We start from the raw sequence: 15,833 nt of genomic DNA on the forward strand, positions 1-15,833 counted from the left end.
ACATATACACAGAAAATGTGATATATATATATAAGTTACTACTTATAACCTACATTTAAATAAGAGCTTTGTTGAGATATAATTCACATACCATAAAATTCACCCATTATACTTTAAAATATAATTAAATGTTTTCAATTTATTTTTTTAAAAACTTTTTTTTGAGACGGAGTTTCACTCTTGTTGCCCAAGCTGGAGTGCAGTGGCGCGATCTCAGTTCATTGCAACCTCCACCTCCCAAGTTCAAGTGGTTCTCCTGTCTCAGCCTCCCAAGTAGCTGGGATTACAGGCACCTGCCACCAAGTCAGCTTTTTTTTTGTATTTTTAGTGGAGACGGGGTTTCATTATGTTGGCCAGCTGGTCTCGAATTCCTGACCTCAGGTGATCTACCCACCTTGGCCTCCTAAAGTGCTGGAATTACAGGCGTGAGCCACCGCACCTGGCCTTAAATGTTTTTTAGTACGTTCGCAGAGTTGAACAACCATCATCACAATCAATTTTATAATATTTTCCTCACCCCCCAAAGAAACTCCATACCCATTAGGAGTCACTTTCCATTTCCCTCTAACTCATTCTCCCTCCCATTCCATCCCCACCCTATCCCTAAGCAACTGATAATCAACTTTCTGTCTCTGTAGATTTGCCTATTCTTACGGCTGAATGATAGTTCATTGTGCGGATAGGCCACGTTTTATCTATCCTTTCATCAGTTGATGGACATTTGGGTTGTTTACACTTTTTGGTTATTATGAAGGATGCTTGTCTTCAAGTGTGTGTATAGACATAGGCTTTCGTTTGTTTTCCGTGAATTTCACTTCAGCCAGGAGTGAAATTGCTGGTCATGTGGTAACTCTCTGTTTAATCTTTTGAGGAACTGCCAAATTGTTTCTAAGGCAGCTGCACCATTTTACATTTCCACCAGCAATGCATGTGGGTTCCAATTTCTCTACATTTTCCCTCATACTTGTTTTTATCTTTTTTAAAAATTATTATTATTACAGCCACTCTAGTTGGTGTGAGGTGGTATTTCATTGTGGTTTTGATTAGCAGTTCCCTAATGGCTAATGATGTTGGACATCTTGTGTTTATTATGTTGAGCATCATGTGTTTATTAGCCATTTGTATATCTGAAAAAATATACAAATGTGCATGTTTCCTACATGAGTATATTGTATAATGGTGGGTGTGTTTCTAGTGTACTCATCACCCCAAAATTTGGGCAAAACTGTCTATTTAGATTCCTTGCTCATTTATAGATTGGGTTGTCTTTTTGAGTTGTAATAGTACTTTACATATTTTAAATACGTCTTTTATCAGACACATGATTTTCAAATGTTTTCTACCATTCTGTGGGTTGTCTTCATTTTCTTGATAGTGCCCTTTGAAGCATAAAGTTTTAAATTTCGGTGATGCCAGTTCACCTATTTTTTGTTGCTTGTGCTTTTGCTGCCATATTTAATATATAATTCACCTTTATAAGTTATCCTGATATACAAATATTATTCATTATGCAATAGAAATTAATATGTTATCTACATTTATATGAAATAATTTACATATCTTGGGTTTATGTGTACATTCTTAATTACTAGAAATCCAGAAAACAAGATGTGACCTACATGCAGCCCCATTGAAGAGGAAAGGCTTTTTTTTTTTTTTTTTTGAGACGGAGTCTCGCTCTGTCGCCCAGGCTGAAGCGCAGTGGCGCGATCTTGGCTCACTGCAAGCTCCGCCTCCCAGGTTCACGCCATTCTCCTGCCTCAGCCTCCCGGGTAGCTGAGACTACAGGCGCCCGCCACCACGCCCGGCTAATTTTAGTAGACATGGGGTTTCATTGTGTTAGCCAGGATGGTCTCAATCTCCTGACCTCGTGATCGGCCCGCCTCGGCCTCCCAAAGCGCTGGGATTACAGTCGTGAGCCTCCGCTCCCGGCCGAGGAAAGGCATTTTCTATCTGAGATAATTGCTTTAAAAGTTAGAGGAGGGTGAGGTTGGACTGAGGGGATGGGTTTTATCCGTGTGACTCACAACACAGTTATAATAACAATAACACTAAATGTGGGAAACATTTCATGAGCGTCTGTGATATGAAAAACATTTTCACCTGGGAAAGGGCTAAGCCCAGAAAGAACCATAAAGAGGTTTCCCAGGATCGCGGGAAGAATTCTGTTTTACTCGGAGGGAACATAAAAGGAATTTTGTGAATCCTTGAAACCCAGATTCATGGAAATTTGTTTTTCTTAGGACTGAACACTAGATGTCTCAGTTACATTGAGTCTGCAATGAGAAATGCAGACATTTACAAAACAGATTGACAAAGAAATGTAAGCTGTGCAATCTTGTCTATGATGTAGCTTTTTATTTGGGGTATTAGACTTTAATTTTAATTACGCTTCCTTTGAAACCAGGCAATAGATACTCATTACCTTTAAAGTCCCTAACTAAAAACTCATTGAAATGTCAGAAATGTCCTGTAATTTCCTGGATGAGGAAATAGAAAGTTATTTGGAGAGTTGTTAAAAGCTGTAGATGCAAGTGGCGTTAGAAATCAGGTTAGAATCCGGAAATGGCCAGTTCTTTACATTGTCCTCTAGAAAGCAGCCATTTCCATTAATTTACAAGAAAAATTTTGTTAATATAAAAATAGAAAGTGCACCAGATGAAACAGATGTATTTAACAGAAGAGCGGTGTGGAGAGAAAAGCACTGGAACCCCAAACATGATTTTTAATCCTGAAATCACTGTTTTTATGCTCCATGATGCCAGGCAAGTCTCCTCCATCTGGGTCTTGTTTTCCACAACCTCTATGGGGAGTTCAGCATTCTCCTCCTGGAGGAGGAACTCAAGAATCAATGGAATTCTTATGGTGATATGGTTTGACTCTGTGTCCACACCCAAATCTCCTCTTGAATTGTAGTTCCCATAATCCTCACGTGTTGTGGGAGGGACCTGATGGGAGCTAATGGAATCATGGGGGGCGGTTAACCCCATGCTGTTCTCATGATAGTAAGTTCTCATGCGATCTGATGGTTTTATAAGGGGCTGTTCCTCTGCTTTGCTCTGCACTTCTTCCTGCTGCCATGTGAAGAAGGACATGCTTATTTCCCCTTTTGCCATGATTGTAAGTTTTCTAAGGCCTTCCCAGCCCTGTGGAACTGTGAGTCAATTAAAACTCTTTCCTTTATAAATTACCCAATCTTGGGCAGTTCTTTATAGCAGCATGAGAACACACTAGTATATATGGCTACCACACAACTTGCAATTTTTTGGTAAAGAGAAGTAAACTAAGTGCGTATCTATTAAACTATAAAATGTTTATGTGCCACTGAAATGATCTCAGATGCCTCTTGTGGTACACATACCCCCTGGTCTTAGGGGTCTTAGGGGAAATGGCTCCCTCTACTGCAGCCGATGCAGAGTCACGGAAAAAGGACGGCAGTAGAAGTAGAATAAGGAAGAAGGTGGAAAAGAGGCCAGGAGAGCATGTGACAGCAACGATGACCCCAAACACACCTGTTTTTTACCAAGTTGGTCCCATGAGCTCCTCCCAACCATGAGAGGGAGGGGAAAGACTGGCACCCTGTGGAACCAGAGCAAGCCCTAAGGGTGGGTTAATCACTGCAGGTATAACTCACTCTGGCCCTGCCCACTTCCCCACACTCACACTCAGACCCTGATCTCTCTCTCTCTCTCTCTCTCTCTCCCAGCATTCAGGGATAGCCTTGGTCTTGCCTCTATAACTATAGAGAAAGGATAGAAATAAAAGACCAATTGTTAGTATATGAACCTCTTAGGTGACATTTTTGGTACTTCCTGGAAAATCACCCTTTCCCCTCACCTCTGGTCCTTCCAGGGTCATTGCCCACCCCCGCACTCCTCCTCACAGTGCAATTTATCCAGGCTCACGTGGGTGTGCTCTCGAGGTGGAGCTAGCAAGGGAAGCTGGAGGTTAGTCAATTCTGTTCCCAGACTGCAGAGTTTCATTGAGAAGGAACAAACGATGACTGTTCTGGAAGGCCACACAATGAACTGCTTTCTCCTAAAGCCATGCCCTTTAGCCAGGAAGAGGCCAAGCACACTTATCAAGTCTCTGCATTTGCTGCAGCGAATCTGTGGTAAACAGAGTGAGAAGGCCCACATTGTCACTGAGGGCCTTCAGAAACCAGTTTATTTATTTATTTAGTTAGTTAGTTATTTTGGAGATGGAGTCTTACTCTGTTGCCCCGGCTGGAGTGAAGTAGCGTGATCCCAGCTCACTGCAAACTCCACCTACTAGATTCAAGCGATTTTCCTGCCTCAGCCTCCCAAGTAGCTGGGATTACAGGCGCCCACCACCACACCCAGCTAATTTTGTATTTTTAGTAGAAACGGGGTTTCACCATGTTAGCCAGGCTGGTCTTGAACTCCCAACCTCAGGTGATCTGCCCAACTCGGCCTCCCAAAGTGCTGGGATTACAGGAGTGAACCGCCATGCCTGGCCCCATAAGCCAGTTTTTTACAAAGAGCCCTTGGTTGCCTGATCAAGGCCTATGATCCAATTTTACTGTGGCAATTGGTTATTTAAAGTTAAAAGGTAATTTATTTAGTTGGGTTTTGATTGGCCTGGATAATTGCCAAGGACTGCCACTGCGGCCATGCTATGGTGAACGTGTTTGTTGTTTACCCATAACTCATGTCTTCTCTGTCCATACTCATGGAACCTCGATTCTGTATAGCTATTCAGTAACCATGCCACCACTGTCAATGGAGAACCCTCATAGAAGCCATCCCTTTCCTCTTTGCTAGGGATTGGGCTATTGTGAAGTGCTGAGGGTCTGTAAGGAGGGGAGAGGGTCCTGTCATGCTGCCCTTTCTCCTTGCTTTTGGACTCGTGTAAGGGCCGGATGCTTCCATTAGCTTTGGCCTTCTTCTGGCCATGAGGGTAGATATTACAAACAGAGTTGACAGATGTGAATAAAGGCCCGAGTCCTTGTTGACATGGCTGCGCTTTGGAGTTGCTTCCTTTGGGACACCTTGTTAAGGTGGGTTTTCTGCGGATTGCAGACCACAGTATCCTAAATGACGCAGATACTTCTTCCCAGCTGACCTAACATAATCAGCCACAAAACAAAACCTTCAGCAAATAGTTGATACCAACACTCTGGTTCTGCTATGGCTTCAGACAAGATGCTGAACTCCAGAGGATTTCTGATTTCTTTTGATTGTGTCATTACACTACAGAGGAACTGGAAATTGATTTGAACAATCAGCATTAGGCTGGATGGCCAGGGAATCCCCTTTTCTGTCAAGACCACCGTCCTTTAACCTCAGAACCCACTTCCTTTTTTGTTTAGTTCTTTTTCTGTCCCTGAAGGATTTGGAACAGAAATCCATCCATCCATCCATCCATCCATCCATCCATCCATCCATCCATCCATCCATCCATCCATATCTATTAAACCCCCTCCATGTGAGCATTTACCAGTGTGGGGGTGATGGGATCTCTGTGTGCACTGTGATGACTGGCAGTGCTGTGGACCACGGACTGTGGACTGTTTGGTTCACATCCTTCTCTTCCAAAGCTAGGCTCTTTTGGAGGTAGCATCAGAGGCAATTCTGGAGAACTCAGCCTAACAAAGATTTATCCAGTGCCAATTATGCCAGGACCACTGTGTTAGGGGTGGGGTAAAAGATATCGCAATCGTGATACAGGATCTATTGCATCAAAACATGCAGAATGAATTTTGCTGGCTTAGAAGAAAGTTTCTAAGAGGAGACTTAGGAAATGCTGTCTCAGTAACATTCACTTGACAAATGAGGACACAGATCCATAGAGCTTGTCACTCGTTTTACATATGTTAAGATTCATTAAGCTGCATGCAAGATTTGCATACGGTACCATGGGCATGTCTTACTTTAACAACAACAACAAAACCCAAAAAGAACAAAAGAAAAAATGTCCTCAATATCTTTACCATCACTAAAAGAAAGGAATAAAGGCACTTCTTTGAATAAAGGGAGTATCTGTGATATTTTACACATTTTAAATTCACAATAGTGGGAATGGTCCAATTAATTTGTATTTATCATTCCTCTTCTGCTAGAGTCTCTTCTAAATCTTCAGTTTCAACTTCATTTCCAGTAAGATGCTGTTAAGTCTGCGTTGTTTTTTGCAGACAACATGTAATAGGACAGTTATTACCTCTATGTTAATCTTAGATTCAGATTTGTGCCTTGCAATTGCTAGGTCACAGTCACAAAGATACAGAATGGCCTAGATGTTTGCATGGGAACAAGCATATCACACATCCATTGCCCGAAGGCTGTAAGGTTCAATGACCTGACTGCTCAATTACCTGGTGCTTGGGTGGGGGACAGGCCATACATCCTAATGGCTCCTGTAGTTGGTATTTTCACCTGGCCTCTGAGGCCGGCAGCCTCTTGGCCTGGGCCAGTATGTGAGGCAGATGGCATCATGTGGCAATGCAATGGTCTGTAGGTGCCCAACTGCTTCCTCCCACATTTTACAGTTTCTTCTCCTCCACCTTTAATTGGTGGATGAGCCCTGGTGACATGTCTTTGCTCTGATGGTGGCCATTGAGAGGGCTGGCAAGTCAGTCCATTACACATAGGTCCTATCTGTGGCTAGCTCTTGGCCCACAAGTGGCTCATAGATGCCTCTCATTTATGGGAGCTCAAAAGGTGGATCTCGTGGAAGCAGAGAGTAGAATGATGACTACCAGTGGCTGGGAAGCAGGGGTGAACAGGGAGACTGAATAATGGGTGCAAAGATACAGTTAGAAGGAGTAAGTTCTAGTGTTTCATAGCACAGTAGGGTGACTATTGTTAACAATAATTCATTGTGTATTTTAAAATAGCTAGAAGATTTGAAATGTTCCCAACATCAAGAAATGATAAATATTTGAGGTGCCATATCATGGAATCATTTCCTTCCCTAAGAGGGTCTTGTTGTGTGCGTGGGGTGAGTGTATGTGCATACGCATGCACACGGGCTTGCATCCTGAGGTGGGAGTCTACTCTCAGTCACCCAGGCGAGAAGCAGGTGGATTAAGTTTATGATTGGGCTAAACATGGAAAAATACAATCCAAGGTGAAAGCAGAACCCGCTGTTCTCGTGTGTTCTTATTCTGAGTATTAATGTTAAACACCCTTAGGTTTGGGATATCAAAGCCTACTACTGAGAAAAAAACTGCTGATGGCCCGCGCACACTTGATTAGTGCAACACTGCCATTTATTTCCTTCACTGAGCTAAGCAGTCATGAGGTTAAGAAGAGGGCAGGGGAGAGGCGGGCACAGCCTTGTTGTGAGGAGGCTGTCCTGCCGCTGACTCCCAGCTGGTACGGCAGTGACCTCTGCTGGCAGGAGTTTCCTCTCCAGTGTGCACAGAGAGTAGGAGTTCCCTCGGAGTCTGTGTGATTCACAGTGTTCTTCAGAGAGATGCCCCAAGACTGATGCTCAAGGAAAGGGCCGACTGGGCTTTCCTGTTAAAACTGTCACTAGGGGCTGGGGTTACCCTAGTGAGTCAGGAGTTGAGACAGATCATTACCCTAGCTTCAGCGGACTTTCTTTCAAACACATATGGCTTCTTTACGATACTCATTTTCAGATCGAAACATATTTCTTTAAAAATTTGTTCTCCAAAAGAACAAAACAAGTGTTGGTGGGCGCAGTGGCTCAAACCTGTAATCCCAACACTTTAGGAGGACAAGATGGGTGGATCGCTTGAGCCCAGGAGTTCAAGATCAGCCTGGGCAACATGGCGAGACGCCGTCTCTACAAAACATTAAAAATTTAGCTGGGTGTGGTGGCTCGTGCCTGTAATCCCAGCTACTCAGGAGGCTGGGGTGGGAGGATAGCTTGAGCCCGGGCGTTCGAGGCTGCAGTGAGCTGAGATTGTGCCACTGCACTACAGCCTGGGCGACAGAGTGATACCCTGTCTGAAAACAAAAAGAAAAACAAGTGTTACCCGAACAAGTCCATGACATTGCTTGAGAATAACACGTTTACAATCTGACAAGGTGATATGAAAACATTCTCAAAACTTTTATGTGTATGTGTAGGGACAGGAGCTGAAGCATCCTTTACAAATACATGAATCCTACTCCTCAATTCAGCACGCCACATCTCACCCACAAATAAGTGTGAAATGCTGTTGTTGGATAAGACCTGGGCAGAACTTTTTCTGACCTATCCTGACATTATCTATAATGGAATACTCTGGGTTAGAGAGCTAGACAGCCAAGTTGAAGCCATCGTGACGGCTTTGAGGGTCCCTCATGCAGAGTTACTAAGCAGCTCTTGTCCACAAAGCTCTTGTCCCCATGAGACCACGTGGTGGCACTTGACGGCCGTTCCCACCCCACCCATCTCCGATCACCGTGTTTGTCCTTGGCGTGGGGCCCCTGCAGCCATCTTCTACGATAGGGCTCTGTCCCTTTCGCCAGAGCTCATCGGATCATGGGGGAACCAGTCTCTTTAGTGGGGATGGGGAAGGAGGGCCATGGATTCCCTTGCCTATGAGGTCCTGTAGGGCTGGCTAGCATCTTCCATCCGCAGGCAGGGAGAGGCAGAGAAGGCTGATGATTAGCACAGACAGAAATGAAGAAAGGTGACACAGGGGGACACAGATGACAAGAGGTGGAGAGAGGGAAGTTTTCTGCTTCCTGTTTCCAAATTTTCCCTGTCCTCCCTTAGTTTCTATCTTTTTTCCTTCCAACATCACATTTTGCTTAAGCAACTAAAGATCCCTAAGACACGAACTTCTGTTTAGTTTGCATTTAATACACAGCAGAAGAATTCCGAAAAGTTTTACTTGAGAGCTGAGAATTTGAATTCTCTTCATTCCAACTTCCAAGAACCCTCAGAATATCGTATGGCCTCTGTTCATCATAATTTCTGGTTAAACAAGAGTGAAACAGAAAACTTTTTTCTCTTTGTTTATATCTCTATTATAAAAATATGTCTAAAACCTAAACACAAAAGCAAAAGATTGGAAACAAATGCCAGCCAATTATTAGATGATGGGTTAAAAATTCATACAATGTCCCATGATTTGAGGGAGCCTAAACAAATTCATACAATGGAATACTATGCAGTCACTAAAAGAATAAGACAGATCCGTATGTCCTAGCATAGAAGGTTTTCCATTATCTATTGTTAAATAAATGAAATAAGGTAGAGTGGCATGTGTAGTGTGCTCTCATTTATATACAACAAGAAAAAGGAAAAAATTTGTGAGTTTAAATGCACACACACACACACACATATATATATATATGCGCTTAGATATGCACGGGATATCTATGGAAGGACACCCAAGATCTGGTAACAGTATATACTTTTAGGGAGAAACCTGGGGGCAGAGAGGGAGGGAGACCCATTTTTCTCTGTGTACCCTTGTGCAGTATTTGAAAATTATTTTTTCTGTTTACATGTATTAGTTTTTTAAATACATACATAATACATAAGTACACACAAATGCATTATCCCTCTTTCTACTATAATTACAGAGTAGTCATTTCTCTTAATCATATGAGTTCCTGGAACTTGGGGTAGGCAGATCTTCATACATGTCCACACTGGTTGGGTCACCTATTCTAACATGTTTGCTTTCATGCATAAAAGCCATTGGGTGGCCAGGTAAAGGCAGGAAGAAGTGAAGTCTGGTGTTCCAGGAATCACACAAGGTGAGGGCAGAAGGGAAACGTGGAGGGTGTAGTCTGAGCACCAGTAGGTTGATGTCTGAGGTTGAGGAACTGCCAGTGAGTAAACTGGGGCTATCATTCCTGTGTGGATTGTCATCACTCAGAGCAGTGGAGTCCTTGGACTTGGGCCTTCACTTGCTGCATTGATTAAATGGTGAAAACAAGACCTTCTTTCCAGGTTCTTCTGAATAAAGCTGAAAGTATGTGCCTGGCTCAGTTAGTCTTAGCTGGATGCAGAGTGTTTTGTGGTCATTTCGATAAATTTTTCTTTAATGTATCCTGAAAGGAGGTGCGTACCCTATATTGGTAGAGTTTCTGAGTGTCAACTCTGATGTTAGATGTCCCGGATGTGGATTCAGACTCTGCTCTTGAGAGGTTATTATTAGATATATCGCTGCCCTCTTTCAAGACCTTTTTTTTTTTTTAAGAGTGCGCTTTCACTCGTTTTGGAGAACTCCATCCCCTCAGCCTGGATATCTCTGTCTTGCAACTGGGGAGAACTAGTCTGAGACTGAAGCTAATGCAGAGGAAAGTAAGAGAGAAAAAGGACAGAGAGTGAGGGTTGAGAGAGATCTCATTTTGCTAGAGCCCTTGAATTCAGCTTTGCTTAAAGTCAGCTACATCCTCCCCATACCATGAACAACTGGGTTTCTATCTCTGGCAGTGGAGAAGGTCCTGACTCAGTTTCCTCATTCTTGTGTTGAGATGTAAAAAAACTCGTGCTAGAAACCAGCTTATATGCCTCCCTCCCAGTCCCATCAGGTGGCCACTGATCACCTGATCCTGATTGCAGATACGGTCTGAAGGTGGAGCTGATGAATAAGAGGGTGAGGGGTTGCTTCTAAAGGAAATTCAGGTGCCTTCACCCATAAATGCAGAAAAGGACTCAGCAGGAAAACCCATAGCTTTCCAACACACTGGGCAGGGTGTAGTGGAAGACTTGTACTCACTGTTTTTTAGGGTGGACGCTATCAAAAATTCTGAGAGGCAAATGCTTGTGTGGGCAGCTGGAAGCGGTATGATGAGCTCGGTTTCCCAGGAGGTTTTTCAGAGAAATGAGAGAAGTAGGAGTGTCTGGGAAATCACTGCAGGATTTTAGTAGGGCTCTGGAGATTGGGGCCCAAGGTTCTTCGCTCCATTTTCTCAGGCCAGACTTGCACAGCCTGGCCAGATTTCTGTGTGGCCTAGGTGTTTCCTCACCGCTCAGGAAAGACAACGTCCTCTTAGTTGTTTGAAACTGAAATTGGCCAATGAGTACTACTTCTACCATGACTGCTGATGCTCCCTCCCTTTCTGAAGAGGCTCTTCCCCGTTAGGGTGACCCATCGTCCTCATTTGCCTGGGACTGTCTCAGTTTTAGCACTGAATGTTTTGCATCTTGGAGAGTCTTCAGTGCGAGGCGCACCAAGACAGTTGGTCATCTGGGGTGGCGAATCGGCACACTTCATAGATGACTTTGACGGCAGCGTGCTGATGCTGGGAACATCCCGGAGGAGCTCGCTGGCTGAGGGCAGAGGCAGAATTGAAAACGGCTGAACCCAGAGAGCTATGGTGGGGCTTGAGGTCAAGGCAAGCAGAGGTCTGAGGCTGTCTCATACAACGCTGCAAGGAAGAGGCTTTTGATGGGGCCTTTGAATTAGGTACTGAGAAATGATCACATCGGTGCATGGGGCTGGGGTAGGGATGGGAATGAACATGTCAGCATGGTCAGGAGCTTGTACACACAGACAGCGCGATGAGAAGCCAGGCATTTTGGAGAGTGGTGACAGCCGCCCCCTCAACACTCGCAAGGCGGGGAGCAAGTGTGCAGATGGAGACGTGTATATCATGTGTCTAAATATTTAAAAGTTATAAACCAGGCTAGCAAGTTCTTAATTAAATACATTCTATTCTCCTCCCTTGACAAATATACCTTCACAGCAATCTGGAAGACCGTGTTGGAGTGCAGAATTCCTAGTTTCTGGCATTTCCTGCTGGAATGAGACAGCAGGGGAAGAGGTGGGTCAGATCCTCTCCCTTCCCCTCCTCCCCTCACCCTGCCCTCCCCGCAGGCTGCTAGGGGCCTCAGGCACACATGTGGACCCTGAAACTCCATCACAAACTAGGTCCACAACCCCTGCAAACAGCTGCCCTTTGGCTGTCCCAGGGGTGTGGCACTGGCAAGGAAGCGGCCAGAGCAGGCCTTGAAAGTCTGCAGGGAATTCTCAGGTTCTGGGTACCAGAGTGCGGTCTCTGGCGATGGCGTGGACACTGGGTGGGCACATCCCTGTTGGCCCTGCAGACTCTTTGCCCCGTGCGGCTGGGCACCTCTGGAGAAGGGCCAGCACGGAACCCTGCTGCCTAGGTCTGAGAATGATACTGAGTCCTGAGCAGTTCCCCGCGGCTGGAATGTCGTCGTGTTCAGCGGGAGCAGCCGCAGAGGAGGCTGATTCCTATCGTGAGGAGAGACGATGAAAATGGCGGCCCTGAATTCCTACCTCTGGTCTTTGGGAAGAGGAATGTCAGAAATAAGGGAGTCTGATTTGGAAAGACCTGGGACATGGCCTGATGCTCTTCCACTCACCACACTCACGCAGATGTTGAGCAGGTCCAAATCAGTGTGTGGAACCTGCGTTTCTGGCCCAGAAGTTCTGAGAAGCTACACATTGAAAAGGGCCTAAGTTACCCACTGTCTCAGGTTGCTAGAGTTCCAGAGAGAAACCAACCACTCCAGAGGTGAGTGGGCTTACTTCTGGCAATACCCACTACTCCTGTGATGTGACTAACCTTTTTGAAGTAGATATGTCATTTCCTTGTCCTTCCATTAGAGGGAGCAAATGTGCATAAGGTCATCGATGACCCAGACATTTAGCAGACGATGCCGAAGGAGCTTGAAGATCCCTTCTGAAGCTGGTCTGCACTGCAGATTTTAACTCCCTGGTCCAAGCCTTAGTTTCTCCCATATATGACCCCTTTGAGTATCTGACTAAAGGTTCCAGATTTTAATTATTTATAAGGAAAAATAACACACACATGCCCCACCCACCCCCGCCCACCAACACTCTTACATTTTCATTGTTTCCTGATTGGAAAGATAAATGAAAGTATGAAGGCTTCCACTTGCCTTGGGTCACATGAGACCATATTTTCACCCCCAACATAACAACAGCCTTGTTTAGACAGTCCTTGACGTTTCCTAGTATTTTTAGAATTTCTTCCTTTTCACTGATCCCTGATAGATGACTCCAGGACTCTCTGGCTCTGCTATGAATAAGGCTGTGCTCGTCACACCCTGACTCTGCTGTGAGTCTGGGCTGTGCTATTGGGCTCCAATCCCTTTTGCCTCTCCCAGCAGGCTGTGGAGCTCAACTGCCTGGGATTAACTCTGTTTATCCACATACCAGCTGTATGGCCTTGGGTAAGTAATTTAACTTCTCTGTGCTTGGTTTTCTCATTGGGAACGACCCGTCATTGTAGCTTACCTCTGAAGATGGCTGCCATCAATTCCTTCCCTCCCTATAAGTGTCTGTGACTCCCCCACTGAGGACTAGAGTATACTCCTTCACCCCCTTGAAACTGGGTGGACTGTGGCTGCTTTAATGCCAGCCTGGTTATTGCCTTTAGATGACTCCAGCCTCATCACCATCTAACTGTAACTGCGTGAGAGGCTCTGCCCGGCTGATCCCAGTCAAACCACGGAACCATGTGAAATAATAATAAATGGTTGCTTTAAGCCACTGTTTTGTGACACTGTGCAGTAAAAAGATAACCACACTAAACATTGATGGCAATGATAATAATGTTTCCCTCACGGGGTGATATGAGGATTAAATTAATCTTCATTAGATGCTTAGAACAGCGGCTGGCAGTACTAATTGTCATATAGAATATGTTGAATAAAAAAAGGAATGACCTAGGTCTCTGAAAGTATTAGAGTCTCAGGCTAATAAACACTCATTTTCAGGAAAGGACAGTATTTTTTATTGTTTTAGCTCTAGGTTCTTCCAAAAAATACCTTAGTCAATGTGGAATCAGTAGGATGAAAACAGTGTCTTGGAGACCAAAAGGCTCAGAGTTGGTCCTGTCTGGCCTGGGCAAGCCCCTTCACCCCGCTGTGCCTCAGTGTCCGCAGCTTCCAAATGAAGACAGTCATTATGCCACCACAACAGGACTGCTGCGAGGGAGGAAGCAGACAGTAGTTGTGCAGAGCTTCAAAGATCATAGACTCTAACCTTATTGAGACACCTTGTTTCTGGACCCTCCATTTGTGTCATTCTATCAGACATTGAGGTCTGTACTTCTCTGGCCTCTTCCCTGCCTTAGTTTGTGATATGGACTATTATTTGACTCATCTTTCACATACAGATGCTCCCTGACTTATGATGAAGTTATGTCCCAATCAACCCACTGTAAGTAGAAAATATAACAGCATAGGCCGGATGCAGTGGCTCACGCCTGTAATTCCAGCACTTTGGGAGGCTGAGGCGGGCGGATCACCCAAGGTCAGGGGTTCGTGACCAGCCTGGCCAACATGGTGGAACCTATCTCTACTAAAACTACAAAAATTACCGGGCATGGTAGCATGTGCCTGTAATCCCAGCTACTCGGGAGGCTGAGGCAGGAGAATTGCTTGAACCTGGGAGGCGGAAGTTGCAGTGAGCCAAGATCGTATCATTGCACTCCAGCCTGGACAATAGAGTGAGACTCTATCTAAAAAAAAAACAAAAAACAAAAAACAAAAAACTACCAAATAGCTTAGCCTAGTCTACCTTAAATGTGGGTCAAACGCTTACTTTAGCCTGTAATTGGGCAAACTCATCCAATGCAATGCCTATTTTATGATAAAGTGTAGAATAGCTTATGAAATTTGTTGAATACTGTACTGAGTAAAAAATGGAATGCTTGTATGGGTACTCAAAATGTGGTTTCTACTGAACGTGTATTGCTTTTGCATAATCATGAAGTCAAAAAATTGTAAGTGGAAACCTCAGAAGTCAGAGGCCATTTGTACTAGTGTATTCTAGATTCTTCCTTCTCTATACAAGCTTCATGGGGGGGACATCTTGCACTCCTAGCTTCAACAAATCTAAAACCCAAAGACTATCCTTGATCCATCCCTAGCCCTCAATTCCCATATACCATCAAACATCAAGTCCTGCTGTTTCTGTCTCTTAAGTATCTCCCAAATCCTCCCCTTTTTCTCCATCTTCACTGCAATCACATCATCAGTTAAACTAAACTAAATTTGGCCTAAGGATGCCTTCATACTCAAGTCCGAAATGAACTGCAACCTTACTTAGTATGTAAACTAACTGAAAACCTAAACTAACAGCTGAGTCTCAGTCAGTTCAGCAGCTGAGCTTCAGTCAATCTCAGGCAGCTGACTGATTCACATAAGGCAAAACACTGAGCTGCAGCCAATGAAGCTGTCTCTGTACCTTACTTCTTCCATTTTCTTCTTATAAATGCTGCCTATGTTGTAGGCTGGAGTTCTTAAAACCTATTCTGGTGCTTAGGGGTCCCCAATTCACAAATGGTTGTTTGCTCAATTAAACTCTGTTAAATTTAACTTCTTTAAAGTTTTTCCAGTTAACAAATCCAAGCCACTGTAATCTCCAGCCTGGACAACTGCAGTAGCTTCCTAACTGCTCTACTTCTGGCCGCTACTGTCTTCCAAGCCATTGTCTATATTTCAGCCACAGTGACTTTTTTTGTAATACAAACCTGATTAAATATACCTCTTCTTGTCCCAACCTGCTTTAAATAATTCAATGGCTTTCTGATGCTCTTAGTATAAGATCCAAATTCTTAGCATGACCTTGAAGGCTCTGCATGGTATGGCTCCTGTTCTCTAGTCTGATTTTAAATCAATTTCTCACATACTCTGGACACCACTGGCCTCCAAAGAACTGTGTTCCCTCCACAGGCTTCCCTTGATATCTGTTAGCCCCCAACCTAGAAACTCTCTCTCCTTCCAACTATTATTTATCTCTTAGGCCTCAGCTCAAAAGTTACTTCCTCAGGTCTAGGTCTGAAAAAAAAAAAAAGTTACTTCCTCAAAGACAGCCTCCCTTGAACCTCCCAACTAGGTTACGTTCCCCCATTAGATGTCCTCAGAGCACCATGCAGCTCTTCACAGCATTTACTATG

This window comes from Papio anubis, chromosome 2 (assembly GCF_008728515.1).
Source record: "Papio anubis isolate 15944 chromosome 2, Panubis1.0, whole genome shotgun sequence".
Classification (NCBI taxonomy): Eukaryota; Metazoa; Chordata; class Mammalia; order Primates; family Cercopithecidae; genus Papio; species Papio anubis.